This window comes from Scyliorhinus canicula, chromosome 13, assembly GCF_902713615.1.
Source record: "Scyliorhinus canicula chromosome 13, sScyCan1.1, whole genome shotgun sequence".
Classification (NCBI taxonomy): Eukaryota; Metazoa; Chordata; class Chondrichthyes; order Carcharhiniformes; family Scyliorhinidae; genus Scyliorhinus; species Scyliorhinus canicula.
Window position 1 is genome coordinate 21,882,341 of NC_052158.1, and position 15,321 is coordinate 21,897,661.

At 47.0% G+C, this 15,321-nt stretch overlaps 2 protein-coding genes across 12 annotated transcripts in view; one reads left to right on the forward strand and one right to left on the reverse strand.

Annotated features, from left to right (window-relative positions):
* The window catches only part of LOC119976714 (RNA-binding protein 4B-like), a 173,057-nt gene that overhangs the window by 51,918 nt on the left and 105,818 nt on the right, over nucleotides 1-15,321 (reverse strand). For 3 of the 11 annotated variants that reach the window (XR_005462978.1, XR_005462977.1, XR_005462976.1), the window contains exon 3: nucleotides 5,093-5,223. The exons of the other annotated variants lie outside the window; for them this stretch is intronic. The gene's annotated coding sequence lies outside the window, so the exon portion shown is untranslated. The remainder of the gene's footprint in view (nucleotides 1-5,092; nucleotides 5,224-15,321) is intronic. 11 annotated transcript variants of the gene reach the window in all.
* Nucleotides 10,029-15,321, forward strand: part of LOC119976716 (SLAM family member 9-like) — a 31,716-nt gene continuing 26,423 nt past the window's right edge. Inside the window, 1 exon segment of the mRNA XM_038817442.1 lies at nucleotides 10,029-10,272. The gene's annotated coding sequence lies outside the window, so the exon portion shown is untranslated.

Genomic DNA, 15,321 nt, shown 5'->3' on the forward strand with positions numbered 1-15,321 from the left:
AACTTTGCAATGCTGATGTTACCATGGTTCTTTACTAGTCCAAATGCCTATATTTTTAAAATCATACTGTGTAATTTGAGACACAAATGTTTCATTGTGAGATGGTTCTTCTGCACCATTTTGCCATCCTTCTCTGCCGTGATTACTCCAGGCTTTTAAAGAATGTATTAGGGCTCTGAGGACTCAGATGGAATCAGAATATTGGGCATGATTTACTCTTGCTGGATGCGGCGTTTAGATCGGGGGAGGCCAAAATCGGGAACAGCGTCGCCCGCCGATCGGTTTGCATTCTAACCGGTTTGCTCCCGTTGGCGAAATTCGTTCTAAGGATCCTGCTGCGGCATAGCTAGAAATCAATAATCACCAAATAAAGCCAATCTCCATACCAGTAATGGGAACAACCCCCTATCTAACGTCTCCCGTTATCTAACCGCCTCCCCAGCAAGTGGTCACCGTGGGCGGCGATTCGTATACTTTTTTAGAAACTGAAGCTGGCAGAGTAGCTGCTGTGGGGTTCCGATGAGATGAGTAGCCATCTCCGAACTTGGGAGGCGAGCCCAGGGACACTGGATAAGGGGTATCGGCTGAGGATGTGGCTGATGACCCCTGTATGGAAATCGATGCGGAGACCCAATATAACGTAAGAACTAAGAGCAGAAGTAGATCATCTGGCCCTTCGAACCTGCTCCACCATTGTGCCGGATGGGTCAGCGCCATCAGATGGCGATCCTGTGGGAGAATGGACATGTGGTCAGTGGGGGGGAAGGGTCAACATGCTGGGTGGGGACCAGTGGTTACTCACCTCAGAGGCGCTGGCCAATTTTGACATTGTTGACCGATCTGTCCTCGGCCACACCTGCAACCTTGTAGGGGGTGCCACACCGCTGCCCGTCGGAGCCTTTTCCCATCTGTTACGGGCCAGCTTCTCTTGTGGGCACACAGAGGACATCGTGGGCATGGTTGGGGTGGGACGCGGCATGGTTCTGGGCGGGAACGGTGCCAGGCGCAAGGTCATCGGGAAAGGGTGCAGGAGGGGGGGATCAGGTGGGATCGGTGGCAGGGGCCGATGCCAACTCACCGGTGCGGCCCAGTGGAAGTAGTTTAGCTTTTTTTGGCACTGTGTGGCAGTCCTCCTGGTCATGCTCTCTGCGCTGATGGCAGCCGCTGGCTGCTCTGTGGCTGAGCATCCCCCCCCCCTCCCCTCCCCCACCACCAAGCCCCTCAGGGGAACAAGGTGCCCCAGCTAGACAACACCATGTCCAACAGTCTGGCCAGGGCTTTTGTCTCCTTGGCGTCATGGCTGCCGGTTGTGTGGGGTTTGCTCTGCAGGGGTTTAAGTGCTGCTTCCCATCCCTAATGCGGGACTAGTAAACACGGTCCCCACAAATCAGCCGGCATGACAGTCATTTGCGGCATGAAACACGTGGGGCCTCGTTAAGTATATCAATTAACTTTAGATACCAATGATGGCCTTGCCGGGCCAGCTGTTCAGGAAACTCCCTCTCGCCACCACACTCAGAACGAATTTGGTTAGATTGCACCCATTAACTGTCTCTCTCCATAGAGATGCCGAGTTTTCCAACATTTTCCATTTTTAGTTCAGATTTCCAGCATCTACAGTACTTGATCTGAGAACATTAATTGGCATTGTATTAAATGGGGAAATTCCCAAACGATAAGGAAACAAAAAATCGATTTGCAGACATTTGGACTCAAATTGATAGTGCCAATAATTCAGCAAGGGTGTGAAACCACATTCTACTAGCTTGGCTGCGGTGGATGTGGACAGAACCGAAATTTTAGCCTAAAAGAGAATGGTACGCAAGCTATTGCTATCTCTAGGCTCAGCTGGAGGAAGGAACAGCATTGTATTTGGTGCATATGATGTTACTAATCTTCTGCTCTGAAAGGCCCCCTTTGTAGTAAAGTGTAGTGAATAACAAGAGACTGCATATTATTGCTACAATTCTAAAATGTACAAAATGGAACACTTGAAAATGCAGTCCTGGAGACTAATGTTGGAGACTTTATTGATAGAGGTGGACAGGTAGCGAGACGCAAGGGGCCAAGAGTTTCTTGAGGACAGCAGAGAAATGGCAAATTAAGTTTAATCCAGACAAATGTGAGGTAATGCATTTTGGTAGGTCTAACATAGAGGGGAAACATACCGTAAATGACAAAACCTTTAGGAATATAGAAAGTGAGAGAGATCTGGGCATGCAGGTCCACAGATCTTTGAAAGTGGCAATCCAACTGGATAAGTTAGTCAAGAAAGCGTACGGAATGCTTGCCTTCATCAGACGGGGCATCGAGTATAAAAACTGGCAAGTTATGCTTCAGTTGAATAGAACCTTGGTGAGGCCACACTTGGAATATTGCGCACAATTCTGGTCTTCACACTACCAGAAGGATGTGGAGGCTTTGGAGAAGATGCAGAGGAGGTTCCAGGATGTTGCCTGGTCTGGAGGGTGTTAGCTATGCAGAGAGGCTGAATTGACTCGGACTGTTTTCATTAGAACGACAGAGGTTGAGGGGTGACCAGATAGAGGTCTGCAAGATTATGAGGAGCATGGATAGAGTGGACGGGCAGGTACTTTTTCCTGGGTAGAGGGGCCAGTCCCAGGGGACATAGGTTTAAGGTCCTTGGGTCAAAGTTTAGAGATGTGCGAGGCAGGTTTTCCTACACAGAGGGTGGTGAGTGCCTGGAACGCGTTGCCAGGAGAGATTGTGGAAGCAGATGCATTAACGGCGATCAAAAGGCATCTTGACAATTACATGGATAGGATGGGTATAGAGGGGTACAGCAGAAGGAAGTGCTGATGGTTTTGGCCGAATACCCTGAATCGACCTGCAATGTCTTGTCCACCATAAAGATATAAATCCAGGGGTACATCCTGTGCACATGGAAAAAGTACAAAAATCTTTCCGCTCAGTCTCCCTAACCTTCACGGGTCCACCCCTTGCACCACCCCCTCCCCCATTACGTTCTCCATAAATCCTTCGCCACCGCCGACACATTGCCCAACCTTGGGCTCAACCGGTCCAAAACTGGCTCAATGAGCTGATAACACCACCGAAGCACACTGGCAATAATGTGTACCAATATGCACTTCAGCAGCTAACCAAGGCTCCATTGACAGCAGCTCCCAAACCTGTAGCCTCCATCCCCGAGAAGGACACGGGTTGCAATTGCACAGGAACACCACCACCTGCAAGTTCCCCTCCAAGTCACACACCATCCTAACCTGGAATTTCATCACTGTTCCTTTACTGTCACCAAATCCTGGAATTCCTTTCCTAACCGTATTGTTTGTTCATAAATATATGGACTGTAGAAGTTCAAGAAAGTAGCTCATCACCACCTTTTCAATGGTAATGAGGGAATGGACAACAAGTACTGGCTTAGCAAGCAACTCTCATATCCCTTGAACGAATATGGAAAAAAAACCAAATTAGGTGCCCGGCTCTTTAAGTAATGCTAGTGTTATGCCTATCTTGCAGGTGAACACCTGCTCTTTTCTGAGTGGGTACAAGTTTATACGATGCATTTCCATGGCAATGGACACTGCACCGCACTAGCTAATCTATTTGTGTTATGTCAACAATACGTTGGTTCAGCTGTTCCTGATCAATACAGGGAACACTCGACCGCATGTTCCTCTGAAGATGGGTCTGATAGTGGGTCGGATCTCGAACAATGATATGTCAGATACAGGAGGGAGATAGAGAACCTATTGGAGTGGTGTAACGGCAACAATCTCTCCCTCAATGTCAGCTAAACTATAGAGCTCGTCATTGACTTCAGGAAGCAAAGTACTGTACACACCCCTGTCTGTATCAATGGGGCCGAGGTGGAGATGGTTGACAGCTTCATAGTCGAAAGTGTGCACATCACCAAAAATCTGTCCTGGTCCTGCCAAGTCGACGCTACCACCAAAAAAGCACAACAGCGCCTATACTTCCTCAGGAAACTAAGGAAATTCGGCACTGACTCTTACCAACTTTTACAGGCGCACCATAGAAAGCATACTATCTGGCCGCATCACGGCCTGGTATGGCAACTGCTCGGCCCAAGACCACAAGAAACCTCAGAGAGTCGTGAACACAGCACAGTCCATCACACGAACCTGCCTCCCATCCATTGACTCCATCTACACCTCCTGCTGCTTTGGGAAAGTGGGCAGCACAATCAAAGACCCCTTCCACCCCGCTTACTGACTCTTCCAACTTCTTCCATCAGGTAGGAGATATAAAAGTCTGAGAACACAGGTTCAAAAACAGCTTCTTCGCTGCTGTTACCAGACTCCTAAACAGCCCTCTTATGGACTGACCTGATTAATACTGCACTCCTGAATGTTGCACCCGATGCCTGTGTCTATGTATTTACATTTTGTACCTTGTGTTGCCCTATTACGTATTTTCTTTCATGTACTAAATGGTCTGTTTGAGCTGCCCGGAGAAAAATAGTTTTCACTGGACGTCGGTCCACATGACAATAAACAAATCCAAGATGTGAGCTTCATGGATTATGTCAGCAGCAGCTGCTGGGGCAGAGAACATTTCCCTAGCTCCCAAAATGACATGGCTGGCTGCTTTTAATATGCAAAAGCTATTTTGAAGGACTGAAAAAACTCCTTCTTCCTCTTCACCTCTTGAAGTATCATCCCAGAAGACATTTTTACTCAAATAATGGAAATTATTTAAAAATAATGTTCAGGTGCTTTTCAGTGGGACCACAAGTCCCTGAATATGTCCCTTTTGTTGTGTCACCTGGCAACCAGAGGTACTGAATATCAGCAATTGTCAGATCGCAACCTGTGCTTTTCCAGACTTCCTGCTTTTTAAAATCTTGGTCTCATATTGCCACTGGTGACGACACTGGATGGGGAAATAGTGATTTAGTGGTTATATTATTGGAATAGTGAATCAGAGGCTTGCATTAGCAATTCAGAGAATTCAATTCAAATTCCCCATGAATTCCGTTCTCTAAAAGGTGGAAACAAAAGCTGCTAAGAGTAAAACTTTCCAATTGTCATACAAACCCAACCAGTGAGTTTACCAATGGTAGAGAAAAAAAACCTGCCGTACTTACCCAGTCTTATCTATATCTGACTTATACGCCACTTCCTGCTTTCTGAAGTGGTCTAACAGGTAACTTAGTTTGCAGAAACGGGGTGGATAATGAATGTTGGTCCTGCTGGCCTTGTCAATGGTGTGCACCTCCTAAGAATGATTAAAAACGGCGAGAATTTAATGCACAATTTGATCGTTTCACAGAGACATTAAACATTTAAATTAAATTAAACTCTGATCTCACTGGTTCAACAGTCTGACATCTGGCTGATAAAACTGGCAAACTCTATTTCTGGAGGCCAGAAAGTGAAGGGAAACTGATGGGCTTAACATGGAGTTGCTTTGCACTGGTTAGATGTAAAATGTATTGCAGGTTACATCTAACTCATGCTAACTGAACCTAACCTGGGAGAGTTGAGTGGAAAAGTGCAAGGGGAATTACTGGAGTTTGGATCACTTCCAATAAGGGCGGGTTTAGCTCAGTGGGTTAGATAGCTGGTTTGTGATGCAGAACAAGGCCAAGCAGCGCCTTGTATAAGCTGGTAATTCCCGTACCAGCTTATCCGAACAGGCGCCGTAATGCGGCAACTAGGGGCTTTTCACAGTAACTTCATACTTGTGACAATAAAAGGTTATTATTATTATTATTTGTCATCTCGTTTCAGCATCAAAAGTTCCCAAGTAGCTGAGGGAACATTAGAAAGGGAGCTTTACCCTGCATCCTATGTTAGCTGACTGTCAGCATTGGGCAGCAAGGTGAAAAACCCAAGCCCATCATCAAATATCACAAAATGAAGCGCAACCTTGATATGACCATGTTAATGATAAGGATGGAAAATGTGGCAAGTAACTAGAAGCAACTAATTATTACTTGCACGATGAAAGACACCAATACACCCTGACCTGTACGTGAAGCTTCTTATAATAACAATAATAATCTATATTATTGTCACAAATAGGCTTATATTAACACTGCAATCAAGTTACTGTGAAAATCCCCTAGTCGCCACCGACTGTGGGATTTTCACAGTAACTTCATTGTAGTGTTACTGTGAGCCTACTTGTGACACTAATAAAGATTATTATTATAATGAGCCACATTCAGCAAAAGACAGGCAGAGTGGGTTCGGGTGAAAATTGCAGGCTTAACGCCTAAGAATGTGAACACAAGGTACTGCTAATGGGGTAATTAAATTCAGTGATACACAGCAGTCCTTAAGCAGAAAAGTGCAGATATCTGAGAGAGTTTGGGACTGGAGGAGATGACAGAGGTAGGGAGGGACAAGGCCATGGAGGGATCTAAAAACAAGAATGAGAATTCTCAGATAGAGAACAACAAGAATGTAATAAAATTGCCAAGTCTACTGATAACACAGGCATCGATGTGGATTTCAGCAGCAGTTGAGCTGAGGCAGGAGTCACACTGTGGCCAGGGTTTTCCAGCCACACAGTCCAAAGATGTGCAGGTTAGGTGGACTGACCATGTTAAATTGCCCTTGGTGTCCAAAAAAGGTTAGGTGGGATTATTGGGCTACGGGAATAGGGTGGAGGTGTGGGCTTAAGTGGGGTGCTCATTCCAAGGGCTGGTGTAGACTCGATGGGCCAAATGGCCTTCTTCCGCACTGTAAATTCTATGATTCTAGTAGGACCACTGCGGGCGAATGCGGCAGGTCATTCACATGTCCATTGACATTTGGTGGGACCGGATGATCCCAGCGGTGGGGTGGAGCAAGAAAATAGCATTCTTGTGTTACAGAAATTGAAATAATTCACCTTGGCTATCGTGCGGATATATGATCACATGCAACAACATGTTGTGTCCAGTCCAGTCTCAGACAGATGTCAGGGAGAGATATAGAGTCAGTGACTATGAGGCAAATTTTGTGGTGGGAGCCAAAAACAATGGTCTGTTTTCCCAATATTTAGTTGGAGGAAATCTTTGCTCAAATTGTACTGGATATCAGACAAGTTTTCAGACAATTCAGTTATAGGGAAGATGTCAGGAGAAGAGTTGGTGCCATCAGCTTGCATGTGAAACAATAATACTGAGAGCACAAGTGGGCTGAGAGAAATAGCACAAGAAAATAGTGTATCTTTGACTGAAGGAGTGGACATGGCAAGTGGGAGTTGGGGGTGGATGGTGGGGAGGTGTTCACCTAACTCAGTTGGGTGCAGGAGGATGAGGCTGGTGGTAGCCAGCTGGGAAAGATCTTAGAACTTTGAAAATACAGGTTTAGAAAGTTCCCCTGCTCCGGAGTCATCTGAGTCAAGGTCTGGGTAGAGGCATTTGAGTGAGTTTTCTAATAGCTAACCCAAACTCTGAACTCTCAATCCAACCTGCCTGCTATATATTTTATTTCTGCAGTGACATAAAAAAATGTAACGTTGTGGGTAGTAATTCTTTGTTGCTAATTAAAACAGATAACTTGAACCGCAGATACTTTGTGAATTAATTTGTGCATTGTTTTTTCTTTGTTAAACACCCAGAAAGCCATCAACTAACACTTTCAAACAGTTGCATAAGTATCAACTTGTGGCTCTAAATACACAGGGACTGGGTGGTACTACTGTTGAGATCACGCAATGTTTAGGTAATACTCTGCTTTTTTATTCTTCCTACCAAAGTGAACAACTTCACATTTTCCAACATTATTCACCACAAGTCAGGAGTGTAATGGAATACCCCCATTTGCCTGGATGAGTGCAGCTCCAACAACATTCAAGAAGACTGACACCATCCGAGACTTGAGTGGCACCCCCTACCATAAAGATGATTGATGAAGGTAGGGCCGTGGATTTTATCTATATGGACTTCAGTAAGGCCTTTGACAAGGTCCCTCATGGTAGACTGGTACAAAAGGTGAAGTCACACGGAATCAAGGGTGAGCTGGCAAGGTGGATACAGAACTGGCTAGGTCATAGAAGGCAGAGAGTAGCAATAGAAGGGTGCTTTTCTAATTGGAGGGCTGTGACTAGTGGTGTTCCGCAGGGATCAGTGCTGGGACCTTTGCTGTTCGTAGTATATATAAATTATTTGGAGGAAAATGTAACTGGTCTGATTAGTAAGTTTGCAGACGACACAAAGGTTGGTGGAATTGCAGATAGTGATGAGGACTGTCAGAGGATACAGCAGGATTTAGATCGTTTGGAGACTTGGGCAGAGAGATGACAGATGGAGTTTAATCCGGACAAATGTGAGGTATTGCATTTTGGAAGGCCTACTGCAGGTAGGGAATATACAGTGAATGGTAGAACCTTAGTGAGTATTGAAAGTCAGAGAGAGCTAGATGTACAGGACACTGAAAGGGGCAACACAGGTGAAGGTATTCAAGAAGGCATACGGCATGCTTGCCTTCATTGGCAAGTCATGTTGCAGCTGTATAGAACCTTAGTTAGGCCACACTTGGAGTATAGTGTTCAATTCTGGTCGTCACACTACTAGAAGGGTGTGGAGGTTTTAGAGAGGGTGCAGAAGAGATTTGCCAGGATGTTGCCTGGTATGGAGGGCATTAGCTATGAGGAGCGTTGAATAAACTCAGGTTGTTCTCACTGGAACGATGGAGGTTGAGGGGTGACCTGATAGAGGTCTACAAAATTATGAGGGGCATAGACAAGAGTGGATTATCAGAGGCTTTTCCACAGGGTAGAGGGAGCAATTACTAGGGGGCATAGGTCTATGTGGTTTAACTCTTCACCATAATGACTTTGATTCTCTGTTCCTTCATGCCGGCAGAATTTTCTGATTCCGCTGCAACAATGGTGATTTGGCTGAGTGCCAAACTCTCCGTTCTCGCTGGCAACACTGACTCATCATAATAATAATCTTTATCATTGTCACAAGTAGGCTTACATTAACACTGCACTGAAGTTACTGTGAAAAGCCCCCAGTCGTCACATTCCGGCATCGGTTCGGGTTCACTGAGGAATAATTCAGAATGTCCAATTCACCTAACAAGCATGTCTTTCGGTATTTGTGCCAGGAAACAAATTCAGACACGGGAGAAGGTGCAGACTCCGCGCAGACAGTGACCCAAGCCAGGAATCACACCTGGGTCCCTGGCACTGTGAAGCAACAGTGCTAACCACTCAAAGATATGGATAGAAATTTTCATTAGGAGAAAGGAGTTTTGTTGTGTTCAGTTGGAGGAAGTTCAAAGAGAAGTAAAAAGGGGTTTTCTAACTGGCAAAAGGCCATAAATAAATAAGGCAAAGTCAATAAATTTTATTTTACCCAAATGCGGGGACTATATGGAGAACGTAAGATTTTATACCCTGGGAAAGGGTAATTTCAAAGAACGATCAGGGCAATGAGAAAAGATAAAAGAGGAAAAACATGTTTAAAGAGAGGTGGGAGGTGATAGCATGCGGGGGAGGGGAGGGGGGGGGCAGCCAGCTTGCGGAGTTGGCAAGAGCAAGGCGAGTGGTAGCGAAAGCGGGTCGGGTGGACAGCGGGGTGGGGGTACGAAAGCAGGGCAGGGGGGCGAGAGCGGGGCGGGGAGCAAGAGCGGGTTGGGGGGGGCGAGAGGCAAGCGGGGGGGGGGGGGGGGGGGGGGGTGAGAACGGGCATTGGGGTGAATTGCAATGAAGAATCCTGCCCAATGTTTCTTGGTGATTCCATCAGTACTCTTGGGAGGCCAAAACAATTCTGTGGCTGGGAACGTTTGGGAAACTGCACTAGCCTGATGAGAGATGAACTCTCCTGCAAACAGCCAAACATGTAAAAGCTAACAGATCATTTTAGGAAATAGATAAAGTTTGAGCTATTATATTCTGTGGTAGCTGATGTGTATTTGGCAATGCTGGTTCCAGAATAACAAAAGCTCCTTTTAAGGAACTGCAGAGTGAGTGAATACTCCTAGTATGTGGTAATTGCAAATTGTGTGCAAGCCTGTGGTTTCCCATTTCTTGCTCACAAACTGCAGGAAATGACCAGCATCAACCTGTTGAATGGCCATTGGAGTGCCTAGTTACCAACTGTACTGAGAGAAATGCAATTCCCATGGACTGCAACAAATTTACAATTAAATCCAATCAACAACCAAACTCCTATGAGGACCATGGTGTGAAATTTATTTTCAGTACGACTTCAGATCTCATGCCGTTTAGTAAATCAGATTAATCCAGCTGTAACCACAGTGCACTGAGGTGTCTGATCATCTTTCAACACACCAGCATCTTTTGTAAACTTCAAGCCAGTCGGTAAGACATTTACACTGTCTCTGTTTCAAAGATTTGAGAAGAATATTTTCTGCTTTAGGTCAAGTTTCTCTCACTGATGAATGGGGATGTTTGGGGGTGATTATAACCGAACTCACTGGGCAGGAATGTCAAGTCATCGTGCACTACGCTGGTTTCAGATGATCATCAACTTAACCATATTGACTTCAACTCGGGATGGAGAAAGTTTCAAACTGAATCGTGGGGGCAAGGGATCAGGTTTGGCAATATGTGGTAATCCAAAGAATAGAGACAAGGGAAGTGAGAAAGATATTAATATGGGAAATGATAAACAGACCGGAACAGAGAGTATAAATCTAAGAGTAAATCAGCAGATAGGGCTAGATGCTACAAAAGTAGGTGTGCATCTAAATACAGATAGCATTCAAAACAGAATAGATCAACTGATAGTGCAAATAGAAATTACATTTGATTGGGACCTGAATATTGAAGAGTATGTGATATTTGGAAAGAGATGATGTTGGATAGGCAATGGCAAACAATCAAAGAGCGTATAGGTAAACGGAAACAATTGTTCATTCCTGTCTGGCGCAAAAGAAAATAGGAAGGTTGGCCAAAACATGGCCGAAATTCTTCAGCTGTTGGGATTCATTGCATCGCACCCCGCTCGCAGGTCTTCGGTGGCGTGGAATGGCTTCAACGGGAATCCCATTGACAAGCAATAGGGCAGCACGGTAGCACAGTAGTTTGCACAATTGCTTCACAGCTCCAGGGTCCCAGGTTTGATTCCCGGCTTGGGTCACATCTGTGCGGAGTCTGCACGCTCTCCCCGTGTCTGCGTGGGTTTCCTCTCACTGCCCAAAGATGTGCAGGTTAGATGGTTTGGCCATGATAAATTACCCTTAGTGTTCAAAAAAGGTTAGCTGGGGTTAATGAGTTATGAGGGTAGGGTGGCTTTAGTAGGGTGCTATTTCCAGAAGCCGGTGCAGACTCGATGGGCCGAATGGCCTCCTTCTACACTGTAAATTCTATGAAGCAGTGGGAGTAGCAAATCCTGCCACCAGCGAACGGTGCGCTGCCGACAAACAAGCAGGTGGGGGACTGAAGATTCCAGCCCCATAGCTTACCAGGGAAATTAGAGATACTATTTGGTCCAAAGAAGATGCGTACAAATTGGCCAGAAGAAAACAGCAGACCTGAGGATTGATAGTAGTTTAGAATTCGGAAAAGAGGACAAAAGGGATTTGTTAAGAATGAGGGAAATAGAGAACAAGAGTAAACTTGTGGGGAATGTGAAAATAAAAAGATTGGGTATAGCCAGAAACAGGGAAATTTATAATGGGCACGAAGAAATAGTTGACCAACTAAATACATACTATTGTTCTGCTTTCACAAAGGAGGACACAAAGAACGTACCAGAAATGCTGGGGAACACAGGATTTAGTGTGAAGGAGGAACGGAAGGAAAATCAGAATTAGTAGTGAAATGATGTTGGGGAAATTGATGGGATTGAAGGTCGATAAATCCCCAAGCCCTGATAATCTACATCCCAAAGTACTTAAGGAAGTGGCGCAAAAAATAAGAGATGCATTACTGGTCATCTTCCAATATTCTAAAGACTCTGGAACAGTTCCTTCAGATTGGAGGGAAGCTAATGTAACTCCACTATTTAACAAGGGAGGGGAAGGTGGCTTGACAAATCTACTGGAATTGTTTCAGGGTGTAACTTGTAGAGCTGATGAGTGGGAGCCAGTGAATGTGGTTTATTTGGACTTCCAGAAGAATTTTGACAAGTTCTCATGTAAAATTAAAGTGCATGGGATTTGGGGTAGTGCATGGAGATGGGTAGAAAACTGGTTGGCAGACACAAAACACAGAGTAGGAATAAACAAGGCTTTTTTCAAGCAGCAGACAATTTGCAGGGATCAGTGCTAGGAGCCCAGCTATTCACAACGTATAATAATGATTCAGATGAGGGGCTTTCGGTGGAGGCCATGGAATAAGTGGTCGCACATTTGGCAGCTCCCGCTCGAGGTGCTTTTTTCCGTCCTATTACTCGGTTGCCGGGTGGATGTTTTGGAGGGAAAAGGTGTAGAGATGGTGGAGGAACGTTATATTCCACTGGTGAGGTCAGTGGATGGATTTGTGGACCAGAAATGGGTTTAGAAGAAAGGAGCTGCAAGAGCAAGAAACTCTTCCTGCGACACAGGGAAAGATGGCAGAGAGCAAGGGGTCAGCTCCACCAGCCCAATGGTTAACGGAGCAGTTGGTGGACTTTCTGAACGAAAAGGAGGACCTGGCGAAGGTGGTGGACCCACTGAGAGTGAGGATTGATCTTGTGGATCTGAGGCTGGAGACCCAGAGCCAGGTGATCCAGAAGGTGGATGAGGCAGTGGGGGAGCATGAGGAGCAGCGTACCTCATTGGTGGCCAAAATTTGGATGTTGAGGGAGATCCAGACACAGCTCAAGAAGCAAGTGGAGGACCACTCCTGGAGGCAGAATTTGAAAATAGTGGGGATGCCAGAAAGCATCAAGGGAGCGGACGCTGGCTCTTATGTAGCCAAAATGTTGGAGCAGCTAATGGGGAGGGGGCCTTCGACCGGCCCCTGGAGGTCGTTCGGGCGCTAATGAGGAAGCCACAGCGAACTAGCCACCGAGGGCAATGGTGCTGAGGCTACATCGGTTCTTAGAGAATATCTTGTGGTGGGCCAGGCAGACAAGGCGATGTACCTGGAAGGGTAACGAGCTTGGGTATACCAGGAACTGGGTGTGGAACTGGCTAAGGGGAGAGCTGGATGCAACTGTGTCAAGGCTGCCCTCTTTAAGAAAGGGTGAAGTTCGGGATGCTGTACCCAGCCTGCCTCTGGGTGTCCCACAACGGCTGCGCGTGTTATTTGGAGCACCGGAGGAGGCAATGGAGGTGTTAAGAGATAATGAGCTGGCAGCAGAGGGAGGATTCTGAACTTTGTGGGAGGTGTGAGGAGATGTTTACGGGGCAGCACGGTAGCATGGTGGTTAGCATAAATGCTTCACAGCTCCAGGGTCCCAGGTTCGATTCCCGGCTGGGTCACTGTCTGTGCGGAGTCTGCACGTCCTCCCCGTGTGTGCGTGGGTTTCCTCCGGGTGCTCCGGTTTCCTCCCACAGTCCAAAGATGTGCGGGTTAGGTGGATTGGCCATGCTAAATTGCCCGTAGTGACCTAAAAAAAGGTACGGTTAAGGTGGGGGGGGGTGTTGGGTTACCGGTATAGGGTGGATATGTGGCTTTGAATAGGGTGATCATTGCTCGGCACAACATCGAGGACCGAAGGGCCTGTTCTGTGCTGCACTGTTCTATGTTCTATGTTGATTCTCTCTGCCTTTTTTGTTGTATTGCTTTGTTTTGTTTTTTGGGTGGTTTTTTTTCTCTCAGGAGCTGTTTATCTTTTTGTGGGGTTCTTTAGTGAGATGCTGGAAGACCATGGAGGGTGAGTGCATATTTTTTCTCCTTGTTATTGTTGTTTGCAGTATGGAAGTGTGCGAGCAGGAGGAGGGGAATCAGTGGGGGGAGGATGCTTGGCGCCATGGAAGGGGGCTGCCAGGCCAGCTGGGTGAGCTAGTTCATGGGAGCGCAATGGGGGATGGGCAGGTGGTTAGAGTGTGAGAGGGGGGTGGGATTGTTGATTTATTCAGGGGAGTGAGAGGACTGCTGACGGGGTGGGGCAGTTGATGTGCAATAAAGAGGGGGTTGGTGACAGTGGACATCGAGGGCAAGCCTGGATGGTCACGTGATGCGGGCCGGCCCAAGAAGGGCTAGGGTTGATCAGCAAGGGAGGGGGTGGGGGTGCCCCCTGACCAGGCTGGTCACATGGAATATGAGAGGGCAGAATGGGCCGGTCAAACGGTCACGCGCGTTTGCACACCTGAGGAGCTTAAAGGCGGATGTGGTGTTTTTACAGGAAACACATTTGAAGGTTTAGGCTAAGGAAAGGGTGAGTAGGGCAAGTCTTTCACTCAGGATTAGATATGAAGACGCGGGGGGGAGAGGGGGTTTGGCGGTGTGTTGATAAATAAGTGGGTAGCATTTGAGGTGGGGAATATAGTGGCAGACACAGGGGGAGAGGTTTGTGATGGTGAGCGGGAAATGAGAGGAGATGCCAGTGGTTCTGGTGAAAGTTTATACGCCAAATTAGGACAATGTTGAATTCATGAGGCGGGTGCTGGGGAAGATCCGGGACTCGCACCCACTGATTATGTGAGGGGACTTTAATATGGTTAAAGTTTGGACCAGTCGAGTCCATGGTCGGGGAGGGTGTCGGTGGTGGCGAAGGAGCTGAAGGGGTTCATAGAGCGCATGGGGAGGTGGACCTGTGGAGATTTGAGAGGCCAAGGGATTTTCGTACTTCTCCCATGTGCACAGGGTGTACTTGCAGATCGATTACTTTGTGATGGATAAGACTCTGCTGGGGGGGTGGCGATTCTGAGTATTCGGCGATTGTGGTCATTGACCATTCGGGGGTACGTAGAGCTGAATGACATGGGTGAGGTTTCGGCTGCCACGTTATGGAAGGCGCATAAGGAGTGGCCGGGGGGGGGGGGGGGGGGGGGGGGGGGGGGAGAGTTTATATCAATCTGGGTGCATAGGGATAGGACGGAGCGGGCGGAGATGGCTAGGCTGGTAGATGAGATAGTGCAGGTGGATAGGAGGTACTTCGAGATGCGGAGGCCGAGTTGTTGAAGGCGTGGATGAAGCTCCAGATGGAGTTCAGGTTGTTGTCTAAGGGGAACGCAGTGAGGCAGTTACGGAGGGCCAGGGGGGCAGTGTATGAATATAGGAGAAGGCAAGTAGGATGCTGGATCACCAACTTAGGAAGCAGGAGGCAGCGAGGGAGATCGTAAAGGTGAAGGATAGAGGGGAAGGGTGGTTTTGGACCCGGTGGGGGTGAATGGGGTTTTTGAGTAATTTTATAAAAGGTGGTATGAAAAAGAGTCACCTGCCGGGTGGGATGAAATAAGGCGATTTCTGGACGGCTTGGAATTCCCCAAGGTGGAGGAGGACCTGGTAGAGGGGCTGGGGGCACCTATTGAACTG